The sequence below is a fragment of the Ursus arctos genome, unplaced genomic scaffold, assembly GCF_023065955.2.
Source record: "Ursus arctos isolate Adak ecotype North America unplaced genomic scaffold, UrsArc2.0 scaffold_27, whole genome shotgun sequence".
Taxonomy (NCBI): domain Eukaryota; kingdom Metazoa; phylum Chordata; class Mammalia; order Carnivora; family Ursidae; genus Ursus; species Ursus arctos.
The window spans coordinates 22,728,489-22,748,875 of NW_026622952.1; the positions used below are offsets into that span (position 1 = coordinate 22,728,489).

At 37.5% G+C, this 20,387-nt stretch overlaps 1 long non-coding RNA gene across 2 annotated transcripts in view; it reads left to right on the forward strand.

Moving 5' to 3' along the window:
- The window catches only part of LOC123001544 (uncharacterized), a 590,601-nt gene that overhangs the window by 220,714 nt on the left and 349,500 nt on the right, over positions 1-20,387 (forward strand). The gene's annotated exons all lie outside the window — the stretch shown is intronic.

The following is a 20,387-nucleotide window of genomic DNA, read 5'->3' on the forward strand; positions in this document are numbered from 1 at the left end:
AGTGGTGGGTGAAGGAAGATGTGATGTTAATAGGCAGCTTTTGACTCTCTTTACAATTGAGTTTCATATTTGTTAAGATCGGCCTTATTACTGCATGTTGATTTGCTGATGTTAGTGATCTACTAATGGGGGGGGGGTGATTAAGAGATAAGAAGAGAAAATTGCCGAAGTCTGTTGCTCAGGTATGCAAGGAGGAATCCGATCCAGCACATATCCTTGGTATGGGGATTGAGATGCTGTGCCTGAGTGAATTTCCCCAAGAAGTGAAGCCTGCCTATTATTTATAGTGCTTATATATGGGATTTTGGGGACAAATCTTTTGAAAGTGATTACGTACCCTATGTTAAAAAATATTTTTGCTCTTAAATCATTCTGGGTCTCTAAGATGAACTTACTATGCCATGCATTATGCAAGCAGTTGACTCATGGACTTTTCTCTTCAAGTTGCGTTTATAAGAATCTTAGCCATTGTTTTATTGTTATAGATACTAGAGATTTTCTCATTGTAGGAAATACATCAGTTAGGGTAGTCAGGAGTGGAAGTACACAGTGATTGGAGCAGGGAAGTTTTAATATAAAGAATTATTAACTATTTATAGGAGATTAGGTAGTAAGATAAGACAGACGGAACATAAAGAATGCCCTGGGACTGAGAGAGAATGCCCAAGGACAGGACAGGCTTGGAGGGGGTCAGCTTCCAGTGCTGGGATTCAGACCTCAATGGGGAAGGTGTGTTTGTAGCCCCATGGATGGAGGAAACTCACTGGGTTGCCTTAAGCTGGTACACACACGTTGGTCTGAGCTGGCAGGAAGGACTGGCAAGCTGGAAGCCATGAACTGCAGCACAGGTGGGCTGAAACTGTTGGGTTGCCAACTGGCTACTTGGGGAGGAGACTGTAGCAGGCCACTAGCAGGCCACATCTGGTGGGAAGGAAACTAGGCGGCAGATCCGACAAGTGGGAGACCCTCCATCAGGACACAGGCAGCCTGAAGGTCTCAGGCAAGCAACCAAAGATAGGAAAACTCACATTGTCCTAAGAAATCCAAAACACAGGCCAGGACTGGCAGGCTGGAAGATGGGTGCCACTGGGTGTCTCTTAGATGGTAGCAGCGATGCAACAAGCACAGGGGACGTCTTCCTGCTGTGGGGTTCCTCCAGTGGCGACCGCTGCCGAAGGGGGGGATGTTTATTTCACCCAGCTTTCCCATCACAAGCAGGACACTGCTCTATCTCAATTTTCCTTATTGTTGTTAAACCTCTCTTAATATCCGTGGGTTATAGATGATGAGATTGCTGTTGAACTTTTTCTGGTCAAAGAAATTTTTTTAGAAAGTTTTTACCACATTTTTAAGCAATGGGGAGTGGCAAAATTATACCATTCTAGAGGCACAAACAGATAATTTAAATCACAACCTACCGAATTAAAGTACCTTAAATTATGAAATGATGCTTCCTACTATATTTCTCCAGTAAAGGAATTTTTTTTACATGCAAAGTCACCAAATTTAACCAGCTCCCATGTGTAAACAAATAATACAAACTGCTTTCTGGAAGAGAATATATGACATGTATGTTATCTGTTCCATCACGGAGTAGTCATTCTGATGGAAAAGAGACCAAACTATTATGTAATCTGATATATTCCCTGTACGACCATCTTCTGTTTGTCAACTCTGTGATGGTGCAGCTTCTGACTAATACTTCAGTTGTAATTTCTGGATGATGTTTCTGAGATGCTATCATCATTACAGAACCTATCAAGATTTCTTTACTAAAGCTTCCTAGAAAGATACTTTTTCTATGAAATCTGATCAAATAGGTGGAGGCCACTCGAATCTGCCAGAAGTACATCCTACTGTGTTGGGAAAGGAAGTTATCTTTAGGCTAAAGTCTTTTCTCTCCCTTTTCTTGAGTAGGTTAAAGGAGAGAAAGAACAGTAACGTTGTCAAATCTCCTGGAAAATATACAAATGATGTACCTAATAACAACTACATGAATGCCATTTGCTAGCAGGAAAGTCTTTATAGAATGCTTTCTGCAAGAAGTACTTGGACTTTCTAGGATTTCTTGGGGGAAGGAAACCTGAAATTCCTTAATTTGTGGGGTGTGGTTCCACGGAAAATGTCCTGTAGCCACTAGAGTATAAAAGGGAGGATATAAAAGAGTATTTCAAGATTGAAATGGCTTCCTTTCATATAATAGAAACCACAGTCATCACTTAGAGATATCATATGTTAACTCTGGACAAGAGCCTAGTTCACGTGGAATATATGATGTGCAATAAGTAATTTGTTGATCTTAGAAAGACACTGGTGATTGGTTGGTATTTAACTAAGTGCCATCACACTAATTTTGAAGTAATTGTAAAGATTGCACTGGCTTTAGAAGATAGCCTAATCCCAAAGCAAGACCAGGATGGATTTCCTAGTTCTCTGCTTGGCTGTCTACAATTACAAAGTGGTGAATAAACAGTACTCAAGCAAAATTATGAACTAATTTATTTGAAAGTAGAAAAATTAACTCTAGATTCGTCTAGTAACAATGGAAATGTTTTAAATATTTCTCTTTTAAAAATTGAGGTATGATTGACATACAGTGTTAATTGGTTTCAGGTTCAGGTACACAACGTAATGACGGCACACCAGTGTATGTTATGCTCTCTACTCACTGCCAGTGTAGCTACCACCTGTCAGTGTAACTTACTATTTCGTTGGTCTTGCTTTTCTTCCCTTTTGGTATTTCTTGGGAAAAAATCTGAATTTTTATTGAGCCAGATGTACATAAGGAAGGCATCTCTACCTCAAGATTTTTGTCTTTTATGAAGAGCCATACTGGAATGAGGGAAAGAGTGGGCACACCAACACATTCTCCTCAGCTTCCATGCCTCCAGTGCACAGGACAATACAAACTGGCTGAACAAGACCACCGTTCAGTGTAACAATTTGTGGTCGGTACTTAAAACTTTCAATGCTTTCAAGGTTTTGTTGACTTTTGGTTTATAGAAAACAACAAAGCTCTTTCAAAGGTATCCCTTTGCTCTAGTATTCCTTTCCAGCTTCTATTTTGTTATGTCTATTCACTTTTGTAAAAAATCACGGTATCGTTTGACAACACTGAACTATAGAAATAAGAGCATCATTGACTCTCTTCACCAAACCTCTGGATATTTCACAATTATGTAATTAAACATCTGCAGCAGAGTTTATGAACCAAAGTATCAGCTACTCTCTATCATAACTTGACTAAAGAGCTCTATTTATTTGGCCTTTTATGTTTCAAATTAAGATCTTAGTTTTAGTAAAGGTATTGAAACTTTTAAATTCTTTTATTCATCATTTATATTCACTTATTTAATATTTTGATTTTTTAAATAAATTGCGTAAAGATCACATTTAAGCTTATGTGTATTTGAAAGGATAGACTGGTGATGGGTAGTAAGGAGGGCACGTATTGCATGGTGCACTGGGTGTTATACGCAAACAATGAATCATAGAACTTTACATCAGAAACCAGGGATGTACTGTATGGTGACTAACATAATATAATAAAAAAACATTAAAAAGTCTTGAGATTAAACTATGTGTAAAATGGACTAGAATGACTTTGAAGGACAAATGATATTAAAGTAGGAATTAAGGAAAACCATGTATTTCCTACCCACAAATATTCAAATTAGGTAAATTTACAGTTAAGAATAGCATCTTTTCCTGTAAACTACAAGATATATAATATTTTCACTTGTTGTACTCTAGAAGTTTTATTGCAGCCCTTTCCATGAATGATGAAATAAGACATACCAGCTTCTGATACAGTGCATCTGTTTTCCCTTCTCCGTGTTTGCTCTGTTTTTGTTGCCTGAAGTTGACCTCCAAGGGTTTTCAGAAGTTTGAATGGGGCTGAATAAAATCTATGATGCATTCATGTCTGTGATGGTCCCAGAACTACATTCTTAGTTCAGTTCCGCCATATGCTGCTCACAAATGCACTTAGTAGCTCTTTTTAAGAGCTTTTAGCTATTATCACATGCAGAAATATTTCTGAAAAAGTGGCCTATCTAATTGAGCCCAACTCTTTAGATCTTAGGATCACAGAAGCAAAATTTTTGATGCCTAATATTTTAGTAGTGTCTAAGGCAAAATTCAGAGATATTTTGAAAGAAAAGGATGAATTCTATATAACAATTTATAAACTCAAAATTATAGTTACCTTATTTATTCACATATTTACTTTTTTTAAGCAACACAATTTTCCCAGATGCTACTATGTATTAAAATATGTTGCTATAATGTCAAAGAAACACATCATTCTTGCTATCATGAAATTGGGGTATCATAAGGAGACATAGACATTAATCAGTTAATCACAACATCCAAAACAATGCAGAACTACAACGGTGCTAATTGATATGAAAGGATGACATATTAATTGATGAGTGTAGAATATAGCTCGATTTGACCTAACCTAAGAGTTAAACGTCTTAAAGATAGTGTGACTGAGTTAAGATTTATAGTAGGGAAAAGAAACTACTCATTCAAATGCTGTAAAACAGAAGAGTGGGACCTGTTTTAAGTGCTGAAACCATGCAGTGTGGCTTGGGTGGGTATCATGAGGGAGAGCATGGTGTTAAGGGAGGATGGACAAAGCAATACAGAAGCCCCTTGTAGGCTGGGGTATAAATAGATTTGGGGATATGAATTCGGAGACTGTTGAACACTGTAAGAAAGGAATTATGGTGTTTTCTGTAACATATTTGTGGCAGAGATGGGTGGATGGTATAAATTTTGAAAGGTTTATAGGTAAAATGTGAGACACCTTGAGATATCTACATAGAGAGAGAAAGCAGGCAGACAGGGTATGTAGGTCTGTAGCTTAGAGGAGAAGTTGGAGATGCTGTGTGAGGGCTGGGACCTCATGTAATTTGCTTTCTGACACTTGGAGCAATGTTTGGCCCATAACAAGCACTCGGTACATAATTTGTGGGTTAATAAATGATAAGTTAGTAAGGATTTTGCATCCAGGTGATAATTCTAGCCATGGGTACTGATGAGTTTGTTAGGAGAGAGAGTATAGTCTGGAGTGAGGAGGTGGGTCAGGGCAGAACCATAACCAGCAACATTATTGGATCACTGAGAGGGTGAACCTCAAATGAGATTGAGAACAAGGGATCAGACAAAGAGGTGTTGAATGGTGGTGGTTACTGCTAAAAAATCACATGGATTAAAAACTGGGTGTTGTCCTCAGGATCTGTCTTGATGGTGGAAATGTATAATGATAAAAGAGAGCAAATGTAGGAACCAGGTGGAAAAGGCTGGAAATTGTGTTATTATGGAAATGGCAAAGTGAACCACATGGGAAATGTTCACCATGGAGGGAAGGAAGAAGGATGGTAACCAAGACACATGTGAGATCAGGAGAGAGTTAGTTAAAAAAAAAAAAAAAATTAGAAATACTTGACTAGATTAAAAAGCTCATGGGAAGAATGGAACTGATACTAAGGAGTTGAATATTAAAGAAAAAAATGGGAAACTGGGCATAATATTCCAAACTGATAGTATAAATAAAGTATAAACCTTCAGTTGTTACTTGGAGATGTGTTCCTTCATGATAATTGCAAGAATCTAGCAAGCAAGGTTATGAATCTGCATTTGCTGTTTCACTGTTTTAAACTTCATTGTGTGTGTGTGTGTGAGAGAGAGAGAGAGAGACAGAGAGACAGAGACAGAGAGAGGCAGAGACAGAGAGTGTGCCCAGATCATAAGCGCTCACACTGATGCACTGAGACCATCATAAAATTCCATGCTGATGATAGGATTCTAGCACTTGCTATTTTCCCTCTGCCGTTTTCTTCCATATCTGCTGTGTTGCTTAAAATGCCTTGAGAAGTATATTATCTCTTTCCAAACAACATCAGCACCAAGACATAAAATTTCTGCATTTTCAATTCTGAAAAATCTGCTTAAGTGTGCCAAGCACTGAAGCATCATATCAACAGCGATTGGCTTACTCAGTTCTCAGATTTTCCCTGGAGGCTTCTTGGAACTTTTCTGTAATTACTTTTGGCTATCATAAAAACCACTGAGATTGTTGCTTGTTTCAGGCATTGTCTGGGTGCATTGACATTCTCTGTGGTGTTGAAAATATTCTCCATACTCTTTGCAGAGAATAATAGCTTGGTTCACATAAGAATCAGACATAATGATTTTCCAGAGAATTTGTAGAAAGCCGGAATTAAGTGTACGTTTGCATATGGCTAACTGGAAGAAACAGGATATAGAGTTACCCTGTGGCCCACCTCCACCCATTTTGCATTCCGTCCACTTCCTGTCATTAATTAGATGAGGGGATTCATTATGTTGAATTTATACTGGGATAGATGTACAGATTTTTCTTGATGAGAAAGAAGACATCAATGATTAGAGTGTGAGTTTGAGTTGAAAATTCCATTTAATTGGCAGAGTGAGAAGATATATATGTAAACTTTTTCTCCTTTTGGGATGCAATACAGTTTTACAAAAGTGGTCTTGACTCTGATGCTTCTTCAAAAAATGTAGATTAAGTAACAACTAACAGAAGAAAAATCAATTTCCTGAGGCCAAAAATAAAAGATACCAACTATTTTTTTATTGGAACGATGTCTGTCAGAGAAAAACATGAACTGCTTGATTTGCATCATGCATTTCTGTGACTGACTTTTTAAATATCTTTTATCTTGAAAATGTTTTAGGCATATACAAAATTATCAAAAATAATACAGAGTTCGCATATACCCTTTATCTAGCTTTTGCTAATGTCAAACATCTTAACCAGAACAGTGATCAAAAATAAAAAAATTTAAGTTGGGGTAATTCAGAGTTCCTCAGATTATTATGTTTTTCCTTTTTTCATTTAAATAACTTGGGAGAGATCTTTACATTTTGTAATTATATTCTTTCTCTTCAAACTTTTACCCAATAATTTTGGCATCCATTAATGGCTCTTGCTTGCAGTAATTATTACTGTGCAATGCCAGTGGTGTTTTCTATTATTCTAAATCTTGAAAAATTTATTCTTTGAAATTATGAAATTATATACTCATGTCAGTATGGATGCATGACTTTTATTCTGTGTATTATGAGCTGATACTTTTTAGAATTTAACCTGTTGCTCAAATTGTTCCAGTTTTGGCCATTGAAGTTCTTTACAGTTGTTTCCTTGATTTCATTTCAACATGCATCCCCCCTTTTTTGAGCAATTCCTTATTTTATGACACTACATTGTGACAGTACTATTATTCCAGGGTCATCTTGAGTTATAATTGATTCTTGAGTATCAATTATATCTATATCAAATTATATCTAAATCAAATATCTTGAGATATTTTAATAGAAGCTGAGAAATGAAAGTTACATTGTTTTCAAATGTTTCCCTCTCCAAATTTGTAATAACTAGAGTATTGGAAACTTACTTTGTCTTGGTGATAATTATGGGACTATTATTTCAAGGCTATGGATGTATCTAGGCAGATGGCCAGGTAGTGATACTTCTCTATCACACTTAACGAGGAGTATACAAAATAAAGCTGCTAATTGTCCCAGATTTCAGAATGTCTAAAAATCCTTGTGCAGTGAAAGATCAAATAAATCATTCACCCATTCATTCACACAACTGATTGGCACATTAAACAGAGGAGGTCAGAGAAAGAAAACAGGTGCCTGATCTCAGCAAGATTGAAGTGTAAAGGCAGAACACATCAATTGAATTTTCATAAAATATAATTACAAGCTCCAAAGGCTAGCAATTAAAATCAGAGATGGAGATTTAAAAGCAATATCATTTATTATAGCATCAAAAACATAAAATACTTTGAGATAAAGTATTAGGAATTAAAATATTCCAAGGACTTGTAAAATGAAAACAACAAAACATTGCTTAAAGAAATCAAAGAAAACCTAAATAAGTGGAAAGATATACAGCGTTCATGTGTCAGAAGACTAAATCTAGTTAAGAAATCAATTTTTCCCAATTTGGGTTATAAATTCAATGCAATCCCAAGAAGTATTCTGTCAGGTTTTTGTGAAAATTAACAAAATGATTCTAAAATTTATGTGGAAATTCAGAGGACCTAAACTAGCCTATAGTTTAAAAAGACGGGGAGGATGAACATTACCAGATTTTAAAAATTATTATAAGGATAATTAATCAAGTCAGTGTAGTGTTCATGAATAGATAATCAAAAGAGATCAATGAAGCAGAAGAAAAAGTCCACAAATAAACCTAAACATAAAGGGACAGCTGATTTTTGAAAAAAATACAAAGGCAACTTCATGGAGAAAAGAGGGTCTTTTCCACAAATGATGCTGGGCATCCATCCACATGCAAAAATATGAACTCTGATCCTTCATACCCTATAAAAAGTGTTAGCTAAGGGGCGCCTGGGTAGTGCAGTTGTTAAGCGTCTGCCTTCGGCTCAGGGGGTGATCCCGGCGTTCCGGGATCAAGTCCCACATCGGGCTCCTCCGCTGGGAGCCTGCTTCTTCCTCCCCCGCTCCCCTGCTGTGTTCCCTCTCTCGCTGGCTGTCTCTCTGTCACATAAATAAATAAAATCTTTAAAAAAAATGTTAGCTCAAGTGGATCATAAATGTCAATGCAAAACTTAGTACTATAAAAATTCTAGAAGAAAACATAGGAGAATACATTTGTGAGCTTTACTTAGCAAGTATGAGATACAACACCAAAAGCAAGATCCATAAATCCACAGTTTGTTAAGTTGGATTTCATCAGCATTAAGAACTCCTATTCTTCCAAAAACATTGTTCAGAGAATGAAGGGAAAAGACTCAGACTTGGGAAAACTGTTTGAAAATCATGCGTTTAATAATAGATTTATGTTGGGAAATTATAATGAATTATCACAGTTCAATAAGAAGAAAATAACCCATTAAAAATAGACAAATAACTTTGACAGGTACTTCACCAAAGAGTATATATGAGTGATATAATTTTCAGGGAAAATAACAGCAATGCAATTTTAAATTTCACTTAAAAATAGATTAATAGGGGTGCCTGGATGGCTCACTTGGTTAAGCTCCTGACTCTTTTTTTTTTTTTTTAAAGATTTTATTTATTTATTTGACAGAGAGAGAGACAGCGAGAGAGAGAGAGAGAGAGAGAGAGAGAGAGAGAGAGAGAGAACACAAGCAGGGGGAGTGGGAGAGGAAGAAGCAGGCTCCCAGCAGAAGAGCCTGATGTGGGGCTCGATCCCATAACGCCAGGATCATGCCCTGAGCTGAAGGCAGATGCTTAACCGCTGCGCCACCCAGGCGCCCCTAAGCTCCTGACTCTTAATTCTTCTCAGGTCAAAATCTTAGGGTGGTGAGATTGAGCTCCACCTCCAGCTGCATGCTGAGCATTGAACCTACTGGAGATTCTCTTTCTCCCTCTCCCTCTGCCTCTTCCTTCCTCACTCATGTGCACATGAATGCTCTTTCTCTCTTTTAAAAAAAGTATGTTAATAGATTTGCAGTTTCTGGTTCAACACGTAGAATATGAAAGTTGTCACTCCTCACAACAAGAAAAAAGCCAAACATACTGAAAATCAGCAGCTCTTCTTAGATCCATCAGAGAATTGGGGTCACAGGGCAAACTACCTCCCTAAATTTGACTAAGGGGACAGGTGAGCACAGAGAATCAAAACTTGCTGCAGCGGAAGCCACTGCCAGACGCAGCAACCAGTAGGGGACACTTACAGGGTAGTTAACTAAGTGCTGAGAACTGCTTGAGAGATAACAACTCCAGGGGCCCGCCCTTACTTGGGACCCATATTTTCTTGAATTTTGCCTCCAGGAGCCTCACCACATACTCAGAGTCAAGACTGGAGAAACCTCCCTTCATGCTCATGCAAGGGGGAGGAAAAAACTGTTATGAAATACTATTTTGAGTTATTTTTCCCAGAGTCTGACTGATTGGGGAAGGGAAATATCCAACTCAAGCCTGCCTCTAGCCTTTGACATGGAGGCAGGGACGTACCCACTGCAGCCCCATCTACCCTGCCTGTCTCTCTGAGGGGAGACTGGAGGTGCTGGAGGGAATGGGGAGAACCCAAGAGCACTTGCAAAGATCACAATTCAAGGGCATACTTTTTCATGAAAATACTGAACCTTTATCATAGGATTATGAAATACTTTTCCACCTTCATCCTCATACTACCACTACATTAACAGGGCTCTTGTGTGATAACAAGAAAATACAACTAAAAGAACTGCAAAGCTCATTTAAGGTATTAAGAAGGAACAACTAGGAAAATCCATGTGTAAAAAAGGAGGGAAGAAAAAGACACTCTAGGAAATGTTAGTCTCTGAAACTCATAGCTATAGTGGACAGTAAAAACAGCCTAACTCCTGGTTAGAGAAACAAAACCACATACGAAATGCCTATTTACCTCAGTTTATGAATAAATTATGTTTAGCTTTAAACAAAGAATTATGAGGGACTCTGAAAGGCAAAAGAAATGTAGTGTGATAAGACACAACAAGCGTTGTGAGAACCAAATTCAGAGATGACAGAGATTTTGGAATTATCTGACTTTGGATTTAAAATAACTATGATTAATATGCTAAGAGCTATAATGGAAAAAGTAGACAACATGGAAGAACACATGACTAGTGTAAGGAGAGCGATGGAGACTAAAAATCTACAGAAAATGCTAGAATTCAAAAACACTGTAACAAACATAAATAATGCCTGTGATAGACTTATCAGCAGGTTTTACACATCTCAGGAAAAATCAGTGAGCCTGAAAATCAGTCCGTAGAAATGTCCCACACTTAAAACAACAAATAAGGGTGAATGGAAAACAGTTACACATATGGTAGGTATAAATCCAGTTATATCAATAATCACTTTAATTGTGAAGAGTCTAAATATATTAACTAAGATAGAGACTATTAGAATAAACTGAGACTCAACTATATATATTATCTACAACAAACCCACTTTAAGTATGAAGGCATAGATACATGAAATTAAAGGTGTGGAGAAAATATACCATGCTAACAATGATCAAAGGACACTGGGGATATGTATATTAATTTTAGTCAAAGCAATCGTTAGGGTAAGGAAAATTATTCAAGTACAATGGGGACATTACATAATGGATAAAGGGGTCAGTCCTTCAAGAAGACATACATTCCTTAATATGTAAGATCCTAACAACAGAACATCAAAATACATAAGGCAGAAAACTTATAAAGCTGCACAGAGAAATGGACAAATCTGTTACAGATCTTCGAGTTGTGATGGATTTACATCCCAGTAAGCACATGGTGAGTTGAAAACATTGTAGGTTGAAAATGTGTTTAATGCATTTCCTTTATTGAACATCATAGCTTAGTCTAGCCTATTTTGAATATGCTCAGAACACATACATTAGCCTACAGTTGTGTAAAATCATCCAACACACAGCCTATTTTATAATAAAGTGTTGAATATCTCCTGTAACTTATTGAATACTATACTGAAAGTGGCAAACAGAATGGTTGTACAAGTATTGGTTGTTTACTCTCATGATCATATGGCTGACTGGGAGCTATGGCTGCCACAGGAGATGGCTTTACAGCCTATCTCTAGCCCAGAAATTCAAAGTTTGAAGTACGTTTCTACTGAGTGCATCTGACTTTCACACTATTGTAAAATTGAAAAATTGTTAAATCGAACCATCCTAAGTTGGGGCTGTCTGTATTATAGTTAGAGACTTCAACACCCTTCTAATTATAACAGACAGATCCAATGGACAGAAAATCAGTAAGGATGCAGTTGAAGTAAACAGCACCATCAGTCAACTGAATCTAGTTGGCATTTACAGAGTATTGCATCTAACAACAACATAATGCACATTCTTTTCAAGATCACATGGAACATTCCCAAGATAGGCTGCACTCCAGATTATAAAACATACCTTAAAAGTAGTAATCATACAAAATATGCTCTCAGACAACAATTAAATTAAACTAGACAACAATTTAGTTAAACAAATCAATAAGAGCTAAAAAAGTCAAATATATTTGGAGGTTAAGTAACATACCTCTATATAACACATGAATCAATGATGAAGTACCAAGAGAAAATTTAAAAAAATACTTTGAACTAAATGCAAACCAAAGTATAACTCACTAAAATTTGAGAGATGCTGCAAAACAAGTATTTAGAGGGAAACTCATAGCATCAAATGAATATATTATGAGAGAAGAAGCTCTAAAACCCATTATCTAAGCTTCCATCTAGGGAACTACAAAAACAAGAGCAAATTAAATCTAAAGTAAAAGCAGAAGAAAAATAACAAAAATTAGAGGCAAAGGACCACTATCTCTTGTGAACACAGATGTAAAAATTCTCAAACAATACTAGGAAATCAAGTTCAATTACATATAAAAATAATTATACACCGTAACCAAATGAGATGTATTCCAGACATTCAAGCATGGTTCAACATTTGGAATTCAATTACTGTAATCCATTATATCAACGGGTTAAATAAAACTTTCTATCATCACATCAATAAATGCAGAAACAGCATTTGACAAAGTCTAACACCCAGTCATGATGAAAATTCCCAGAGGACTGGTAATAGAGGGGAACTTCCTCAACTTGGTAAAGGTCATCTACTTCCAGTTCTGCCCCCAGAAGCAGAGACATTTCTCTTTTAATAGGATTTGTGGGACTAGATAATCTCTCCTTTCCGATATTAAGGGATATAGTCATAGGAGTAAGAGTAGGATGAAGGTTATGGGGCCATCTTAAAATCCTGTCTACTCCACATATACAAAAGACTTGCCTAATTCGTAGGCCTGGGTAGGGGGAGAGCAAGTGGCTATTTCATATGAAATTAAGCTATTAATAATGGCTAATGCTTAATGTGTAAAGTAACAATGATAGTCATATGAATGACTATTGTGAATGTCTTTTCTAAAGTTTAAAATGCTCCTATTGATTCAAAAGTCATCATTGGTGCTAAGAACCAAAGATACAATGATAATCATGACCACGTATTTGCCTTTAAGTCACCAGCGGAGTCAAGCACGTGAATGGGCATTGTTACGTCTATGTCATCTGAGATCTGCTGCAATAAGGTGTAAGCTTAGAAGTTTATAGAGCAGTTTAGAAAGGGGAGGGGGTGCTGTAGAAACTTTCTTCAGGATGTGACATCATATCTGAAATAAGTGATGTTTATGACTTTCCTTAGCATTTTGGAGAGTAATATGTATGCATATATTAATATACATATGGACATAAAAGAACCTGGAGGCAAAAGAGTTTGGCACATAATTCAAGAAACTCAAGGTAGAATGTTTGGCTCCATCAGGTGGGTCAATATTGGGTCAAACCTGAGGTAAGGAACACACAAGAGCAGTTTGGAGTGACATGTTGAATTCAAGGTCTGGGTAGAACCCTGCAGTGAGGGCACCTGGCAGGTAGTTAGGTATGCGTGTGTAGAGGTCTGCAGTAAGGGATAGACTGGGAGGACAGATATGAGTGCAGTTGGCACAGGTATGGCAGTGGTGATGTTGACCAATCTGTAGGGGGCACAAAGAGAAGAGGAAGGCAGGGTTTTTGCTGATAGAATATGGTGTTGCCTCTTCATTTTCTACAGTGTAACTAAATCCATGAGGCAACATATCTTTGCAATCTGTGGTTTCACATGAGGGAAGAATAAGTTCTAGATGACAATATAACAAAACCTTTAGAAAGTTTTCAACTAAAAGTGTATATTTTGTCTACAAAATAAAATATTTCTCTTTTTCCACATCAAAGAACCCTGCTAGACAGTTTTTCCAGTTTTAAGGATCTAATTTAAAATGCATGCTATATAATGCATTCCAAATCACATCTGGGCCACCCTGGGAAACTTGATTGGAAAGAACGTGCCTGGCAACTGTCACTGAGGAGCCATGGAGGTCAGTCAGCTGGTGAGAGGGCATGCCATGGGTATGAAATGGCTCTGGGCAAGGAAATGATCCTCTTATAGCTTTTCACATCAGAAGCTGCGAATGAGAGCCATGGAGGTGTGCAGGTACACACGGGCTAGGAGGCATCCAGTTGCCGGCAATGCTGCTCACTTTGGTAAAAGATATGCTCCAGCAAGCAGTGACAGAAGCTAACGTCTTCAGTGAAGGTTAGTTACCCATCCAAGTGATTCTGGATGGTCCAGCTAGTATTTCTACAACACAGAAATTCTGCCTGAGTTTCCAGCCTTTCGACTCAAGATTGCCATATTAATTCTTCCCTGTTGGATACCCTACAGATTTCTGTCTTGCATTCTGGAAATAGAATTGTTTCCCTCAGGTTAGTAGATTATAAATATTAAAGTCAGTCGATTATAAAGGTTAATCCCATCCACAGATACCTTCACAGCAACATCTAGACTAATATTTGACCAAACAACTGGGCACCGTAGTCTAGCCAAGTTGACACATACATTTTACCATGACAAGTACAACCTACCAAAGAGAACTTATAAAATTTTCCTGAGCTATTAAATTTTTAGTTAAAAATTTAGTGTGAGGATGCAGATATAAATGCCAGCTTTGTTGAGAACTTACATACCAATACCCAGCCAGAAATAAGTCTTGCCCATTCCAAAGAAGTGACAGAGATTTCAAAACTCTAATAATTATCATAATATTAGTACAATTAAAATAACATTGATTCATCATCCATGGGCATTTTGTAGTTGACACTTTATTATTTATTGTTTTTATATGTAACTTACTTTCTGTCATACCATGCAGTATCCACCTAATATGCATACTAATTTAATCAGAATTTCAGAAACAAATAAGATAGATATACAATGATTCTTTTCAAGCTAATTGATATTTTTCTGATACTTAGTATATATTAATCTCAGTTCAGCATGAACTGAGGTGTATTTTTATACTCAAGATCTTTATTAGAAACCCATGTAGCTTCTCTTTCATAATAGAAAGTTGAACCCTATTTTCATTCTAAGGAATAGAAGACGGTATTGGATATTATAGTTACTGTTATTATAAGTAATCCACATGTTTATGCATTTTTATTATACCATTTTATGTTTGACTCTTTAGTAAAGCCAGTCAGAATAATTTAATTATAAAATAGAAAGAGAAAACATAGGCATGGTCCAAACATATATGGGCATAGTACTCCTTTCCTCCACTCCTTAGTCTAATTAAGGATCTTAGAAACATTGGCAGGTCTTTAGGGATAACCAGCCTGATTCCAAATGCTGCTTAGAGTGTTGTGTAGACACTTCACTTAAGTCCATGTTATGGGTTGCTATGTGTCCCCCTAAGTTTATATGTTGCAGTCCTAAACCACAGTACCCTGGAATGTGACTGTATTTTGAAATAGGACCTTTTAAGTAGTATTTCAGATAAAGTGAGGTTCTTAGGTCAGGTCCTAATTCAATAGGACTGGTGTTATTATTAGAAGAGGAGATTACAATACAGACACATGCAGAAGGAAGACCATGTGAGGACACAGTTAGAAGGGGCCTATCTACTAGCCAAAGATAGGGACCTCACAAGGTACCAGCCCTGCTGATGCTTTGACCTTGGACTTCCAGAGTACAGAATCTTGTGTTGTTTATTTCGTTGTTTCTGTTGTGGTACTTTGTTATGGTATAATCTAGTACGGTCTACTATCTGTGAATAAGCATGGATTTATCATCTGTTAACTTTCTGAAATTCAACATATCTGTGATATGATCCTATACTATTTAGATATTAAGTTTTCACCCATATGTTGAAGACAGATAAATCTAGGCAAGCCATGAGAGAAGTATTTGTCATCCATACATACAGAATACACTGTTTCTGCAAGAACAGTGACACAGGAGGTTCACTCTTTACTAGCACGTGGCCCCAGACCATCACTGCTCAAAGGAAGCACGTGAATTTTTTTTTTTGCATTTATTTTGTTTCAAGTTTTTATTTGAATTCTAGCTAGTTAACTTATAGTGTAATACTGGTTTCAGGAGAATTTAGTGATTCATCACTCAATATAACACCCAGTGCTCATCGCTAGTACCCTCCTTAATGCCCATCACCTATCTAACCCCACCTATCTCCCTCCATCAGCCCTCAGTTTGTTCTCTGTAGTTAAGAGTCTCCTATGGTTGGCTTCCCTCTCTCTCTTTTTTCCTTCCTTATGTTCATCTGTTTCTTAAATTCCACCAATGGGTGAAATCATAGGGCATTTGTCTTACTCTGACTGATTTCACTTAGCATAATATCCTCTAGCTCCATCCATGTCATTGCAGATGGCAAAATTTCATTCTTTTTTGATGGCTGAGTAATATTCCATTGTGTCTATGTGCCACATCCTCTTTATCTGTTCATCTGTTGATGGACATTGAAATCTTACAGACATGTCAAACAGTAATGCTGTATTATAAGAAAAATGACAATATTTTAGATTTTTACAATGCCTTCCATGAAGCACATCCATTTAGGTAAAAATGGCAATAGTTCATATAATTTTAGAATTTTAGAATTATAAGGAAAATTTGGCTACGTTTCCCAGAATACTAAATAGCACAGATAAGCACAAAGAAGAGGGTAAGTTGCTTCTCTGTGGATACATGGCTAGCTAGTGATAGATATAAGAGCAGAAAACAGATCTGGAATGTCAGCCTACTACTCACATGCTCTTGAGTCATGGCTTAGATCCCATCCCAAACATTAGCACACACCATAATCACTTGCAGGGCTTGTTAAAGATTCAGATTTAGGGGCTGTACCCCCCAAGTTTCTGTTTTACTATATCTGAGTTGGAACCTGATAATTTGTGTTTTTCCCAAATTCCCAGGTTGTGAGTTTTCCCACAGACCACACTTGAGAACCACTGTCCTCTGCTATTTTCCTTCTGTAATACATACCTTCGCTTCCTATGTCTTATTCACCAAGATCTTCCAACTTAATAATTCTCTTCTACCACCCCACATCCATTCACATTTGCAACTATAAATAGACAGGTCTGGTTTTGAGGCAACAGGCAGCTGTCTGTCATAAGACAAACAACCTCAGTAATGGATACGGTAATTTTACCTTTACCCCCGCATTCAAGGTCTTTACGATGTGAGCTATGCTGTGCTATCATCCATCTGCTGCACAACAATCTATTTGATTCATATTTTACTGTCTGTTGGAAGGACATAGTTACAAGCAAATAATACACATAATACAAGATGATAATTTTGATGACAGAGCATTTTGGATGATTTAATGGTCACCTGGTCAGGATTCTTTTAGAGCATCGTGGAAGAGTGACTAATCTGCCCTCAGAAAATCAGCAATTATGATAATGAGGGCAAAGTTAGGAAAGAAGAAAGAATACTATCCTAGTTTTTAAGTTATTAATTATATTTACAGTCAGAGTATAGTAACTAAGAGGGATTTTTTTGCAAACATTTTTGCAAAAACCAAAGATCCATACATTTATAGGGGCTCAAACACAAGCTCACATCTTTTCTTGGTAGATGGTTGGCTCTTTGTGTCAGAGCAGCATATGGGTCCAGGCTCCCTCCGTGTTGTAGCTCTGACACCCTCTAGGGTCTTGAAAGCATTCACATCCAGCTGGCAGAATGAGAAATAACCCAACGGTGGCTGTGATTAAGTTCACAGGAGCCTGCCAAGAAAGGGCACCAGCCCTTTTACTCACATTGCATTATCTAGAAATCAGCCCCCTGGCTACATCTGTCAGGAAGAGCAAAAGATGGAGTCTAGCTAGCCCAGGAAGATGAACAGATGAAATTTGTTGAGCAGTTAACTGTTTCAGCCACAGCAAATTTAAAAGACTTTAAATTTGCCTCGTGAAGTGTGGGTCTAAGTGTTGAAGGAGAGCAAAGAATGCATCATATAGTAGTATGTACAAATGCATGGAATTGGAAGGGAGAATCCAAAACAACAATTTTCTTAATTAGAAGGCATCAGTTCATTGGGCAAGCTGTACAACAATTAAAACACCAGGAATTAGAACTGCAGATAAGTGGAGCGATTTAGGTTATGTGTCTGATTAATTCTAGGCATAAAGAATAATTAGTCGACACATTGTAGGCTAATGAATTATTGTTGGCCTTAGTAGAAATCTCAGGAATAAAGTTATACTTTATAACCAATTACAGGATAGTTGGCATCATTTTATAGAGCAGAAACCCTGACCCAGAAAGTACATGTCATTCAGTCTTACCCACTTCATTGCATTCATGGGCAAACTGTAAGCAAACACGATAAGCAGTGTCCCTAAAATCACATAGGTAGGTAGTGGCAGATGTGGTATTTAAACTCACTTTTCTTGGGGCGCCTGGGTGGCTTAGTCGTTAAGCGTCTGCCTTCGGGTCAGGGTGCGATCCCGGAGTCCTGGGATCGAGCCCCACATCAGGTTCCTCCACTGGGAGCCTGCTTCTTCCTCTCCCACTACCCCTGCCTGTGTTCCCTCTCTCGCTGGCTGTCTCTCTCTGTCAAATAAATAAATAAAATCTTAAAAAATAAAATAAAATAAACTCACATTTCTTGAGCTCTGATATTTTTCCTTCAAGCATATTAGAAGTTGCAGGATAACAGGCTTTAAGAATCCAAGAAAACTAGAGGCATAAATGGGTACTAGTTCTTCATTTTCCCCACAAGAATTAGACCAGTTGGTGCAGAGTTTCACTCAAGATTCAGGGGTGTCTGATGGTTGGACAACTTCCCTTAAATAAAGATGCATAGATTGTTGGTGGAAATGGTTCTGGCAAAGTGACAAAATAACCCCGTATAGAAGGCCCCAGGGTAGAAATAGGTTTTTCTAGATCTAGTGAGGCTCTGCCAGCAAAAACATACTTGACAGCTGTAGACCCACTTGGGTCTTGGGGGACCCAGGCATAGCCATGGGCTGGACCAGCTCTCATCCTCAAATAGTTGAGTATTCTGATTCAATTTAGATTTTTTGACTAACAAGAAACCTTGATTTGACCTTGTTTGGGGTACATGGAATCTTTATCATAACATATAGACGGTCAGAAATGCTCTACAGGCATGACATGCATGGCTGTTCATTTTTTCTCAATATTGTCCCTGTGGTAAATGCACATGGACAAGTAGTGGTAGACAGTGCTAGTTGTCAGTCAAAGTTTACTTCTCCTGCCTTTACTGACAGAACCTACGGTTTACTCAGAGAGGTGGTTGAGTTGCTTTTAAACATGATTTTGGGATCACACTTTATATAGATGATTTTTTAAAGTTTTTATTTTAATTCCAGTTAGTTATATCAGTTTCTTTATACAGATTTTTGAGGCTCATTGTTACACAGGTCACTGCAAAAAAATCTGTTCAGTGTGATGGATGATAGGTCTACCCAGTAGGTCTTTAGGGAAAGCAGCTGTTTACCTGAATATGAACAGTATGCTCATCTGGGATGTGCTTCCTGCCTTTTAATCTTTATTCTCTTTGGACTCCAGGTGGTATGACTGTAGGAAGTAATTCAGTCTTGTGACCTTGAGGATATGAACCTCAGGTTGAGGATGATAGAATGATTTCTAAGCTATTGATAATGTCATTAAGCCACTCCTAGTGGCATCATGTTACTTGGTAAAAGTCAACTGCTGTTTGGTTAAATCATAGCAGTAGAATCTCTCTTGCATGTTGTAGTCATCGCTTGGGCAATGCGATATTTTCTTTTGCCTTGTGAAAAAAGGTGTGTGTGTTTTTTTTTTTTTTTTCTCTTCTCTGAATAAAGTTAATTGAGAAATTCTGGCACTTTACTTCCTAGACAATTTTACTTTGTTATAAATAATGCTTTTTATTTTAAAATAGTTATTTTATAGAAAATTTGTGAAGGTACTTCAAAGAGATCCCATATATTCTGTACTCAGTTTCTTCTAATGTAACACCCCTAATATAACACTTTATATTAGTATCATACATTTGTCACAATTGATAAACTAATATTAGCCCATTATTATTAGCTCAAGTCCATGATTTATTCAGATTCCCTTTTATTTCTACTTTTACCTAATATCTGATCTGTTTCAGGATCTCATACAGTATTCCACATCACATTATATGCATGGGCACCATGCCTCCTCAGTCTCTTGGCTCTGACAGTTTTTGAGATTTCCTTGTTTCTGATGACCTTGACAGATTTGAGGCGTGCTGCCCATGTATTTTGTAGAATGTCTTGTGAATGAGATGTGTCTGATGCTTTTCTCATGATTAGGCCTGAGGCTCAGGGTTCTCTGAGATCAGAGAGGTAAGATGCCCTTCTCATCACCTTGTGTCAGAAGTACGTACTGTGGGGGCGCCTGGGTGGCTCAGTTGTTAAGCGTCTGCCTTCAGCTCAGGGCGTGATCCCAGTGTTCTGGGATCGAGCCCCACATCAGGCTCCTCTGCTGA